This window comes from Symphodus melops (assembly GCF_947650265.1).
Source record: "Symphodus melops genome assembly, chromosome: 12".
Classification (NCBI taxonomy): Eukaryota; Metazoa; Chordata; class Actinopteri; order Labriformes; family Labridae; genus Symphodus; species Symphodus melops.
Window position 1 is genome coordinate 13,503,917 of NC_136702.1, and position 12,362 is coordinate 13,516,278.

Consider the following 12,362-nt stretch of genomic DNA (forward strand, 5'->3'; position numbering starts at 1 on the left):
ATCCCATTGCAGGTTGTGCCCAAGTGCACAGCATAAACTCCCAGACCGTAACCTCACCTTAACACGGCCACTGCTTCTTCCTTTCCTGTCCCACGAAATTTATTGAGTCGTGAGGCCCATCAACCTTTATTAGCTAATAATGCTGTTAGGGCCATTAAGCGTGGCCAAGGCTCCCCCACAGCAACACTTAACGGCCTCACAGGGGTGCTAGTGCAAGACTAAAGTAACAGACCTGCTGTGTGATATACCCCTCTGCACTCACTTCTCCGACTGGTTTATCTTTATAATGTTAAGGATAGTACAGCACCCCCAATGGCAGATTGGTATATCCCTTAAATGCAGCCAAAACGTCAAAAAATCTGAAATCAGATAGACCTGCATGTGTGCAAAGAAAAAACACATTTTCAAACCCACAGACACTGTATGTAACCTAATTTCATGATGTGGAAAAATAGGATTGCAAGTTTAAGAAGTGTGTGGAAACAACTTTGCACGAATATTTGAGTCAGTTAATCAATGAGTCATCATTATTTTGGGATGTCAAACTTCTGTTTTTCTTTCTCTCTTGTTAGATTGCACAACTTGTTTGATTAAAATTAACATTTTGAATATTTCAGGGAGCATATTTGTTCTTTTTTTTATATTGTAAACCTCTAAAAAGAGAGATTTGACCCATTAAGGCATCCTTAGAATGGACAGTTATACACCGAGGTGTTAGGATGCCAAAACTTACATAACACAAAAACCACATTCACACACTTTCAGGGATCGTTTCCAGGCCCCTGCTGAACATTCCCGTAATGTTTCCAAAGATGCCTGAACCTCAGTTTATGATCTACTATTTTTTTTATGTTTCTGTTCAAGTGCCTTGTCCACAGAAAATAAGTGAATGTGCTCCATAGAGAGAAGACTGTAGATGATTTAAAGCTCCTTTGGGCGCTTTTTAGATTGCCGCTCTGAAATATGCAGTGAAGGGCACAATGGAGTCTGGTTTCTCCCAGGGCCGTGGGTGTTGTTTTTGTTGTGTTGTGCTTGGTCCAAACTCTTAGAGAATGGTTAGGGGATGGCAGCCATAGATCAAAGCAGAAGTATAATCAACTGTTAGGGAGAGAGAGCTCTATTTTATCTCCCCTTCCCTTGCTCAGGGCTGAGAAGAGAGTGTTGTCAGGCTTAAAGTTAGCAAAAGGAGAAATGAACTTAAATTGTTCGCTCTCCTCTTGTTTTGTAACACATGGTGTGTTCTGATGAGTCATATGGACAACACTCAGTCCTCAGAAATCTGCCATTTGTGTTGTTTTTTTTTTGTTTTGTTTTTTTGCAGTTTGCAGTAAACCAAATGTCACTTAGTTTTGTTTTTTTTAATTAACTTACATCATCATGTTGTACTCATTATATAAAGTGTATTGATCATGGTGAAGAAACGCCACTCACAAACACTCAAATACAAACCCACACATGTAAACATTGGTTGGTTGAAAATATTCTTCTGATATGCCTAAATAGAGAATCAACTTTGAACCAATCATACTTAAAGGGATACTTAACCCATTTACATGAAGCTGTGTATCATTAGAAACATGGTAGCAGTGTTGAATGGTCGTGAATCCAACCCTCATTTTGCCCTGAGACGAGAAAAATTTGTTTTTCTCTGCTTGAAAGTTTTCTTCATGTGATGCAAAAAGCGTCATATTGCATCACATGAAGAAAACTTCCAGGCAAAGAAATACATATTTTTCTCGTCTCAGGGCAAAATGAGGGTTGGATTCACGACCATTCAACACTGCTACCATGTTTCTAATGATACACAGCTTCATGCAAATGGGTGAAGTATCCCTTTAAGTACTTTGGCAATTAAGGTGTTTGTGCCTCAGCGATGGAGAGAGATTTACCCATGAGGCAAAGTGTCATCACCTCTCATTTCATATGCTCACTCAGAGACTAACATAAATATCTTTATTACTGTATTATATATCTAGTTAGAAGGTACAGCAGTATGGCAAATTGTACATTCTTTCCTAAACCAGCAAACTTAAAACGTCATCTTTATGGGATGCTTGATTTCAAAGCAAACAAATATAGGAGGGGGACGAAAGAGCAATAGTTCGGTGTACAATTCATGATTCATGAACAGCAACCATGAAGCCACCGAGCAGTGCCAGAATATTTTGATATTTTTAAATATTTTATATTTTTATTACAATATGTAATGAAACCTATGTTTCTAATATGACACATTTTGTTTTAAACATATTCACACAACCAAGCTCTCCTTACTATAAGACAAGGTGTATTAAAAAAGGATGAAGAGTCATACAAGAACTCTGGAACCAAGACATATACTTCCAACTCACTGCTAATTCTTTCTACTGCAAGATAACTTTACAATACCTCAGGGATTTGGTTCCCAGGCCTGATTAAGAAGCCAACCATGGACGAGATGGATCTAGGACTACTTCCCACCCTAACACTCCCCTCCCACACATGAGCTCATACTAGGGGAGCGCAGGGAAGTGATTACACTCGGATTAAGACTTGCCTCGTCGCCGATATGTGCAGGCATAATTGAATAATGGCTGCCTCAGCCGAACAGTCCCCATGCAGAAGAGTCTGCCTGCCCCCCAGCCTCGTCAGATCGGCACAATATTAACCATGACACAGGCGTAACCAGGCCGGTAATTAATACACTGAATCAATTACAAATTAGTCCATTTGGAGAATTCCCCACAGGAGTCCACTCATTACCAGTGCTCTGATGGAGTTCTCCTCATGGGAAGGAGTGTCACTCTACTGTTCTCCTTTCTTATCTGTCTTTATCTTTTTTCTTTTTTTTTTTTCTAAAGGTAGGATGCAGAAGACAAAAAGAGAATTAATTGAATGCTTCCTGCTTGTTAGCGTTAATGTGAAAATTAAAATGTCAGCTTTGCCACATTGGTTTTTAGTATTGTTCAAGTAGGAGAGCTAATTGAAGGTATAATGTAGCTGGAAATAACCATTAAAAGGGAAGAACTATGACAAACAAACTTAGACTACAGACTTTATCTTGTACAGGTAACCTTCACATGTAGTTTGATAAAGCAGTTTATTTGTTGTACTGCAAATCTGATAAACTTGTTGTTTTTGCAATGTAAGCTATCTAAGAGTCCTAAAAGAGTAAATGTGTATGTTACAGTTCAATAGTTTTAAGGTCTATGTAATGTAGTTATTGGTGTTCGCGACAGATCTGTCGGCGTACTGACGTTGTCCACTGTTCCTTAATTGATATTGATCAAACAAATTACACTGATATAAAGCTAGAAAAATGTGAAGAATATGTTGATCTCTCAGTCTGTATTAATGATGGCTATAGCAAAAGGTCAACGTCACACTTTTAATTTTCATGCCAAAAGGTGAAAGTCAGTCTTCATGACAGAATGTTCTTAAACCCAATCCAGGAACTGCCAGAGAGTTGAAAAAACACAGTGTGAAAGAGATTAAGAGGTTTCTTTGTGTGTATGGTTTAAATGCATCTGCCTACAAACCCTTGAAAGGCAAGAAGCGTTCAGGGTTAACTGAAAACATTTGAAAAAGAAACAGAACAAAATACAGTTTTGTTTTCGAAACCATTTCTCTTAACCTTTCTTAGGCCACTTTTCAAACTGTTCTTTTTCAAACTTAAACAAAACAGAAATCTCAAAGAGTAAATTTGGTAATGTTGCTCACATTTGGACAGATGACCAAAGACAGCAAAATCTGACTGTTAAACCATTCCACCTGTCACAAAAAAACAACAAAAAAAACAAACAATAAAAAGGTTGTTTCAAATGATCACTATCTTCCCGAAATTCTGCTTTTTTTCTGTGATGATAATGCTCCAATGTATTGAGCACATTATGTTGCTGGGATTTGTGCATAAATGCTCACAGTGTCTCTCAATGTTGAGGATGCAGTTCGAAGTCAAAGGCACAATAGAAAAAGAGCCGTTAAGTAAGGCTGGGCTCAATGTCTTTATATTGCTCCCCAATTGAGTGTCGTTTTACTAGAAACGGTTTGTTTGACAGCTTCCAAACACCTTTGAGCCACATACTTTAGACCATGCACTGTTTGTCTGAATAGGGCGCCAACGTTTGATGGTTTGAGTTTAAAAGCTAAAGTGGAGAAAGAAACATTTTTTTATTACATTTTGACTTTCAGCCTCACTCTGATATTTCAAGGTTTGGCGTCTATCAGCTTCATAGCACAGTAGACTGATGATGGTCTTAGTAAGACCAAGGGGAAAATGACCAAACTGGTCTTTAAAGAAGGGACAATCTAAAAAGTCTCCTCTTCACTGTGTCCCAGACACATTGCTAGAAATGTGACAGGAGCCTTGTACGATGTTGGCTAACTTTAGTCTCTCACACCTTTCTTTTGGTCTTGGACTATGGAGGTTTAGCTCAGAAAGTATTAAAGGGATGATAACCTTTTCCTCCAAAAAAGGTTCACAGGATTTGAATCCACTCTGGCTCAAATTCAGGAGTTGACAGATAAAATGAGCTATCGATCCCGTCTCAGATGGAATTGATGCATTTATTCTGTATTAAACGTACTCCCTTGCATTTAAAGGAAAAATCCTTCATGCTGATTCTGGATGATGGATCATACACGTGTACAATTGAAGACTTTCTACCACATTAATGAACTGCTCATTTGCTTGGTTTACACACTGTAAGCAATCTACCAGTGCAAGACGGAGAGGTAGAACGATGCATTCAGTGTGTTGAACAGAAACAATAGACAGAACAAGGAGAGAGAAAGAGACAAGAAACCTGTGTTTGCTTAATTACTGTGCTAGTAAATCAATAGGAGTTGTGCCATGCCTCATTGTCTGGGCTGTGACTAAGGGAGAGGAGTTAAATAAGTTGAGAGGCATCAGGCAAAAATTGTTGGTGAAAAATCAGCCTTTTTAACCTTTGACTACTAACCATCCACCCACTGCTTTCTCTTCAACCATCCTACATATTTTAATCATCACACGTCTTACCTTAGATAAGGAGCATTAGAAGAAGATGCTTCACGAACTATCTTGTCTCTCCATTATTCTTTTAAACCTTGCAACTGAAGAGAACATTGCTCACCCAAAACATTGCCACTGCCACTCAACATTACATATAAAAGGTACCACTTGGATTTGTGTACCCAATTTTACCACAGCAAGAAATGCTTTTTGGTCTAAAAAATATCTATAGTAGCACTATAACATTTCAAAGCCAATAATCAAATATCTGACATGGTATTAATTGTATTTGTATGAATTTGTTTTGGTCATTATGATAGTCACATTACCCATATGCTGTTATTAAGCAACAGGCAGCAGAAAATGAGCATTTTATGCAAAATACCAGAAGAGCCTGATGTTTCTGAAATTTAGCATGAATCGGACATACCCTGGAAGCACTCAACACTAAACTAAATAAGTCTGTGCTGTAAATTTATTCTTGTAAGAATAATTCAGTAAGTACTAGAGTTAACTGTGGCTCAGTGGTAAACTCCATCATTTCTCAATCAGCAGGTTAGTGGTTTGATCCCCAGGGTCTGCAGTTTACATGTCTTAGGGTAAGACACTGAACCCCTGATTGGTCCTTGTGGTATAGCCAGTGGTGTGTAAAAGTGCATGGCGAGAATAAGGACACTTTCAATATCATCCTCTGAAACCCGTGTGGGTGTCTGTAAATGATAAATAGACTTGAGCTTGTATGGCGCTTTTCTAGGCCTCTGACTACTCAAAGTGCTTTTACATCGCAGCACACACCTACCCATTCACACACTACTCATGGACATGTGGCTGCAGGAGCTGAGGATCAAACCCCCAACCTGCCAGTTAGTAGAAGACCAATGACTGGGGGTGTTACATACTCCATGGACAATGCAGTTAACACTTGTTTTTATTCTCATGTATTATTAGTCCCATGATTTACTTATCTTTTGTGAACCAACTCCCCCTAGAGTCCTCTGGAACTGTAGGTGGTAGATGGTAAATATATCTAGCTAGAAGGACAACTGTTAGATAAGGAACCCATCTGTGCTAATTAATGTTGTGACGTTGATGTTTTTTATGATATGTATCTTGATAACTTTGGGAAAGTTATGTGCAAATGAGGCACCAAGGACAGGAGAGACATTAAAAGATGGGACTGTCTGACAACAATGCAGGGAGCTGAGAAAGGGTGAAATGTAATAAACATCAGCCCCAAAAGGGGGCAAAGCCCTGATGAGAATAGCTATGACATTAAGGAAAACAGATATATGAAAAAGTTTCAGTTTGAAATGGAGCTTTATTTGCACCATCTGGTTTTGCTTCTCGTTCCTTTCTGTCGCTATGTGCCTTTGTTGTCACGCAGGTGGCTGGGAGCCTCTGGGTTGGGTAGATCAAGTTTCAAGAACGCTCAGATTTGTTTGTATTCTGGAGACTGTGAAAATAGAGAGAGTATAAAACAATACAATTTACTAGTGTTTGCTGAGTCGAATGTCTTAAGATTCTGGTTAAAAAAAAAAGGTTTAATGGGATGGTGCTGTAGACCTGCTATAGTCAGATGAGGTTACGGTGGATTTATTTTAAGTGGTAAGCATATTGAAGTCAGAAGACAGTGCAGTCTTATATAGTATAGTTCCTTAAACATATATGGCATAAGAATTTAGAAGGGTATCCCCACTTCCATTTATTATTCACTTATTGGGTGTTTGGCTGTATCGTTGTCCACCTCTGCCTGTTCACATGGATCTCTCCTTCTATACTTGACCAGCAGGGGTGTTGTTGGTTGATGATGTATGCACCTTACGGGGCTTACTTGTCATCATATTTGACAAGTACACTGTCATTCTGTCGCTACCAATGATACTCAAGCATCAACTTAACACCACACATTGCCTTGGCATACATGACATGTAAACTCTGAGCAGGGATTTTTTGAAAGTCACACATTCACAGCTACTGCCAATATCAAATGAAAGCCTCCATTTTACTTAATAATTTATCCATGTCAAGTTACACTGATATTTGTTTTTCCCTCCTATAAAGGACATTTTGATTGTTTTTCCTCTTTAAAATCCTCTGTGTTGTAATTTAGCAACAAAGCATTCCTAGAAAGCAACTGGCATTGACCCTCAATAGACTCCAGGGATGGTCATGGAATGGCAACAGAGAGGACTCCAATCTTTCATGTCATTTGTTCCTTCATTTTCTTTTCTTTTTTTCATTTCAAATAGTCTAATCTCGCATGAGAACCCATGTGTACGGCAACAAAAAACAAACACATTTGGTTTCGTGGAAACAGCAGAGGTGTGATGTACGCACCAGAAGGGATAGTTTCTCTTCATCTTCAAAGATGAGTCATCGTCAACATCTCGTCCAAGCAATAAAAGACACTTGAGTGTTGCACAAACACACACGTGCACACACTCTCATATTTGAACACACACTCAATCTCCCTCCAACACACACATCAAAAGTAGCATCATCTGGAGGTGAATGAAAGCCACTCCAAGGGGGATTGAGGTGTTAGCAGGTAGCTGGCAGGTTGCAGGACTGGAGGAGGGCTATTCGGCGGCTTGAAGTAAAATGTCTTCTGTGAATTTGGATATGCAGAAAAGACTCTTGAACCCCACCGGGGATGCTTCTCCTCCTGATAAATATTGCACTGAAGCAGCGCAAATGTGATGGTATCTACAAACACCTTGTGAATGATACTCATGAGTAATTCACAACGGAGGGTTAAGTCTCATTTAGAAGATTAATGTCAAAACTTGATGCCAAAACTGTAATGAAGCCGTCACTTTTGAAACTACAGGCAATATTTCCTGTAGGTTGTCAGTTACATTGAGGATGAGCTTCTGGGAAAACTGTGACGGATTTTCTCACTTATGCTTGTAGACACCCCATCCGGATTGTGTGTCTGTTTACAGATGTGGATGTGAGCTCAGGCAGAGGCTTTAGGGAAGCGATATGGAAATCAAGGATGAGGGCTTAGTGATGCAAGGCAAACCTTAAGCCCTCCCAGTGCACTCCTGTGTATCAGACTTCAATGACCACAGCCCCGCAGAGCCCCACGCTACGCCTCAATATGTATGGAAATGAGAGGCAATCATGCTAAAGTGTGTTCAGTCTCTTCAAACATGCTAATGGTGTCATTGCACATTTGGGCCTGCAAAACCCAACTAAACATTTTACCCCTCCTCTGACATTTTGCTGCATCTCTTTCTCTTTCCTGACCTGGAACAGGTGTGGTTTTAATTATGCATTGAAGTAAACCAAGCCTGATCCACTCGACTGAACTCCTCCTCCGGCAGTGTGTGTCCCACCCTCTCTGTCTTCATTTCCTTCTTTATCCCTTTTCCTTCCCTCCGTCAGTAACTCTCCCTCCCCTCTCCTCTTCTTTTAGAAGTTGGGAATTGAAGGACTTGATTTCAAAACTGCGCACGTCTCCGTGACTCAAGTGAGGGGTTTGTTCCGCTACCCCACTTCCGTTCACAAATGCTCCAGCTCGGGGGAGGAGGGAGAAATCCCTGTTAATCTAGTGAATCTGGCTCTCTCTGTCTCTTTTGTTCACTGTTACTAGGACTCTGACGCATTATTCTCTTGGGAGTCATCTGCGGGTACGTTGTTGGGGGAGTTGGGGGCTTGCTACACAGTTGAGTCTAGTATATGCAAGAAAGAAGTCAAACATCCCACTCTCTTTACAATCTCAGTTCAAACAAAAGCTATCCTTGTTCACTGAAGGGATTAAAGATAATCAACAGTTTGCACCTTCTTGTTTAAATCTTGAAAGGGGGGCCTTTTCCACCGTAAGAAATGAACTTGGAGACTAAGAAAGTTCAGCTTACATTGAAGATAAGAACAGAAAGAGTCCATAGGAACTTTGGTTTCCAGTGGTAAAGCTTGTTCCTTGTCAAAGTGTGTCCCGTACACCTGTATCAAGGAAGTTAAGTAAGCTATTTTTACAGCATGGAATCCAGGCCATTGTGCTGTGTTGTTATTTTTAGCAGTTAATTTGCTGTTATAATTGCACTGTAGCTACGTATCGTACAGAGGTCATGAAAATGACTCAGGAAGAAAAATAGTAATAGCACAACGCTAACAAACAAAACGTTTACACTGTAGTCATGGCTGTTCCCAATGGAGACACAGGGTGGCATGAACCATTGTTTTCTGATTGGCCACCCAAGGGGCCATCCTACCAATTGTGGTTAGCTATCTTCAGAAGCAGGACTGAAGGTTAAACAACATTTATTGGACTTTGTTGCATTAGTAGTGTTTTAAAGTATCAGAATTCATTTGGATGGTATACTTTATTTTGTTATGGAAACAGACATCTTTATGACTTAGTACGGAATGAAGCATTGGAGGTTTTTATTTGTAATCATGTAACATCTGTGTCACACCTCAGTGTTGTTTGATTGGCAGTGAAATAATGGTACATACATTTCACCTGGACTGCTTCTGGCTGCTCCTGCATGAGTCAGTGATCAAGACTGGGCCACCCCAGTTAAAAAAAAAAATCTCTACATGTGCCTGACTGCTGCATGTGCCAAACTCAGTAATCCCATCACACACTGTGGCCTCTTGAGTATTGATTATCATAGCTGTTCATCTTCAGATACCTGCATGTGTACAAGCTGGCTGTATTGTAAGTGCCGGTTTCTGTAACAGCAGAGTTGCGGTGGGGGTTTGCTTGTTTTGTTGATCTGTGCTTAATGAAAGTGACCAAGCAGCGCAGGTTTGGCCGTTAGCTCAGCAAGGGCCTGTAATCACCACAAGTTGTTTTCCTTTTTTCATGCAGTTCATTATCGAAGAAACAATCTGTGGGGAGAAAAGCGTGTGTACCTGCCATCTTCTTTCTACCTCGTTTTATTTCCCTCTGCAAGGCTGCACTTTGGGAGGTATTGATTTGGTGACTTGAAAATAACAAACCGACAACAGTGCAAGTTGGGTAATAAACAGGCTGTGTGTGGAAAAAATAATGTGGAAAAAAAAGGACCCATGAAGTGTGTGCCCTGGAATAATTACCAGCTCCTGTGTACACTCAGATAAATATACAGTGAGCCAGAGTTGAAACACTACCCGCAAAAAAAGTACCTGATTGGGAGGATGTGTTATGGCACAGTGCCCAGGGCAATGTCACCAGACTACATAGACTTTGAGTGTTTCAGTGGTGTAGCAGGCCTGAAAAGACCTTCAAACCCCCCAGCAGGGTGAAGATGAGTCATCAAACAGACTTCAGCTCTTGGCTAACGAATAAAGTCTGGTACGGACATGATTGGCTCAGTCTGTGTTCACACTGATGCCACAAGAAAGAACAACACAGACACGTATCAAAGACACTCATCACACTGGGATGTTTTTGCTTCCCTATCTTGATCTAAGCTACAGAGTCACCTAGAATTAGATAAAGGCGAGATTAGGGCTGGTTCATCAGTGATTGTACTTGGTATGTACTTGTTGTTATACGATAAATAGATCAATGTTACGGCCAGGACTCCATTGTCCAAGATGTTTTTATCTCAGTGGGAATAGCTTGGTAAAATAAAAGTAAAAACAAAAGATATATTTATAATTCTACGTGATCACACTCCTAATCTGCAAACAAATCTATCACTCCAAGAAAAGCCATTATCCTCAGGGATTCCCAGACTGTTTGCTTATTTTTATGAACTAAAAGCATTCATTTGAGCTTCTTTTTCAAGTAGATTCTAAACCGCTAGACACTTGCACAAACACCCTGAGTGTAAGTTCCTATCACATAAATACACCAAGACTCACCAGACTTGGGCCTGTCTGTTTCTATTAATGGTAATCAGCAGGGTAATGATGACGGAGCTGTGACTGCAGCTAACTTACTGGTGGCTGACGGCCATGCTCTCTGACAGCTGTCAGCCGCCATGACTATGCTAGCAGGGCCCTCCATAGGACTTGTTTCGGCTCGCCACATCAACAGCACTTCACACAAAGACTTGTTGATAATCAGCATCAGTGGGTTGACGTGGAAAGTCTTCTCCAACTGCCTGACTGATAATGACAGCCACCATGATGGTGGATGGGAGAAAGAGGACACAGCCTGTCACTTTGATTCATGCAACTTTGACTCCAACTGGGTGGCTATATGCCAAAGTCTCAACACTGGTTATATTCCCCCCAAAATGACATTTAAAGTGTGAAGTAATGGCTGTCCTTGTGGCTCAGTCACCCAGGGCCGCACCCCCAACATTAGTGCTGAACCGGGTGCCAAGTTTTACATTGAGGTCGCAAAGCCTACAGCAAGTTCACCTAGCTTAGATGCTATAACACTAAAGGCAGGCATGATTAAATGGGTGGTAAGTGACCTTGAAGTCTGGTGTTGTCAATGAGCTTTGTTTTAAATCCTTTTTTATTATTTGTCTTTTTGTTTGCACTTGTACATAGCATATTAATCCAGTCATATCAGGTACTTATTGCTTATTTTACGGTCTAAATTTTATTTTACGGTAAATTATTTCTATTCTTCTAGAGCAACAGTAACAACCAAACTTCTCCCTGGGATTAATTAGGTTTTTCTGATTCTGATTCTAACAATGTGCAGTGCTATTGTATGTTTTTTTCAAGGAAACATGAGCAGGTCGTACTCGGTAAGACAATATTTAAAAGCCTGCTGATACATTTTAACAGTTCAATTTTCAGCCAAACACAGGAAAAGTTTTATGTTAAGTTTTAGAAAAAAGTAATGCAATGCAATGCATGACATGGCTCTGGTGGTTATATAGGCTTTTTAATGGTAAAGGTTTGCATAAATAAATGCATTTAGCTTTTTTTTTTTTTGCAATGTAATTAAACCTAGGGTTCATAATGTCATTGTGTATTATATTGCAAGATTGTTTTGTTGTTGTATGAGCTGGCATGGTAAGAAGCATACAAGGTTGTGCAGTATAACTTGTAGGTGTAGTATAATTAATATTTCAAATGTATATCCTTAAATATTTTAGAGGGAGTCTGGCAACATTTTACAACAACTTTTAAAGTGGTTTTAAAGAGGTTGAAAGTCTGGAAAAGAGAAAAGAACCAACAGAAGATGACATACGTTTACAGATATTGGAAGCAATCATGTTTCAATGTCTAACCTTTCTACATTGGACAGGGCATTTAATTTCTGGAAGGCAGACAGACACTGATTTGACAAGACGAGCTACAATAGTACTAAGTGTTTTATTCTTTCGGTCAACTCTCCTCTGCATAATGACAGACCTGGAATTTGAAAAGTCCTCATTTTAAACTGCTTCTTGTCAGGGAAACATGTTCATAGAAGACTTTAAAATTCCAACACTAAGACAAACAACATGCTGCACATTTAAAAGAAACCCAGATAAAGCAACATGCACTT

The 12,362-nt window shown here is 39.8% G+C and overlaps 1 protein-coding gene across 2 annotated transcripts in view; it reads left to right on the plus strand.

Moving 5' to 3' along the window:
• erbb4b (erb-b2 receptor tyrosine kinase 4b) overlaps positions 1-12,362 on the plus strand; it is a 308,590-nt gene that overhangs the window by 158,094 nt on the left and 138,134 nt on the right. The gene's annotated exons all lie outside the window — the stretch shown is intronic.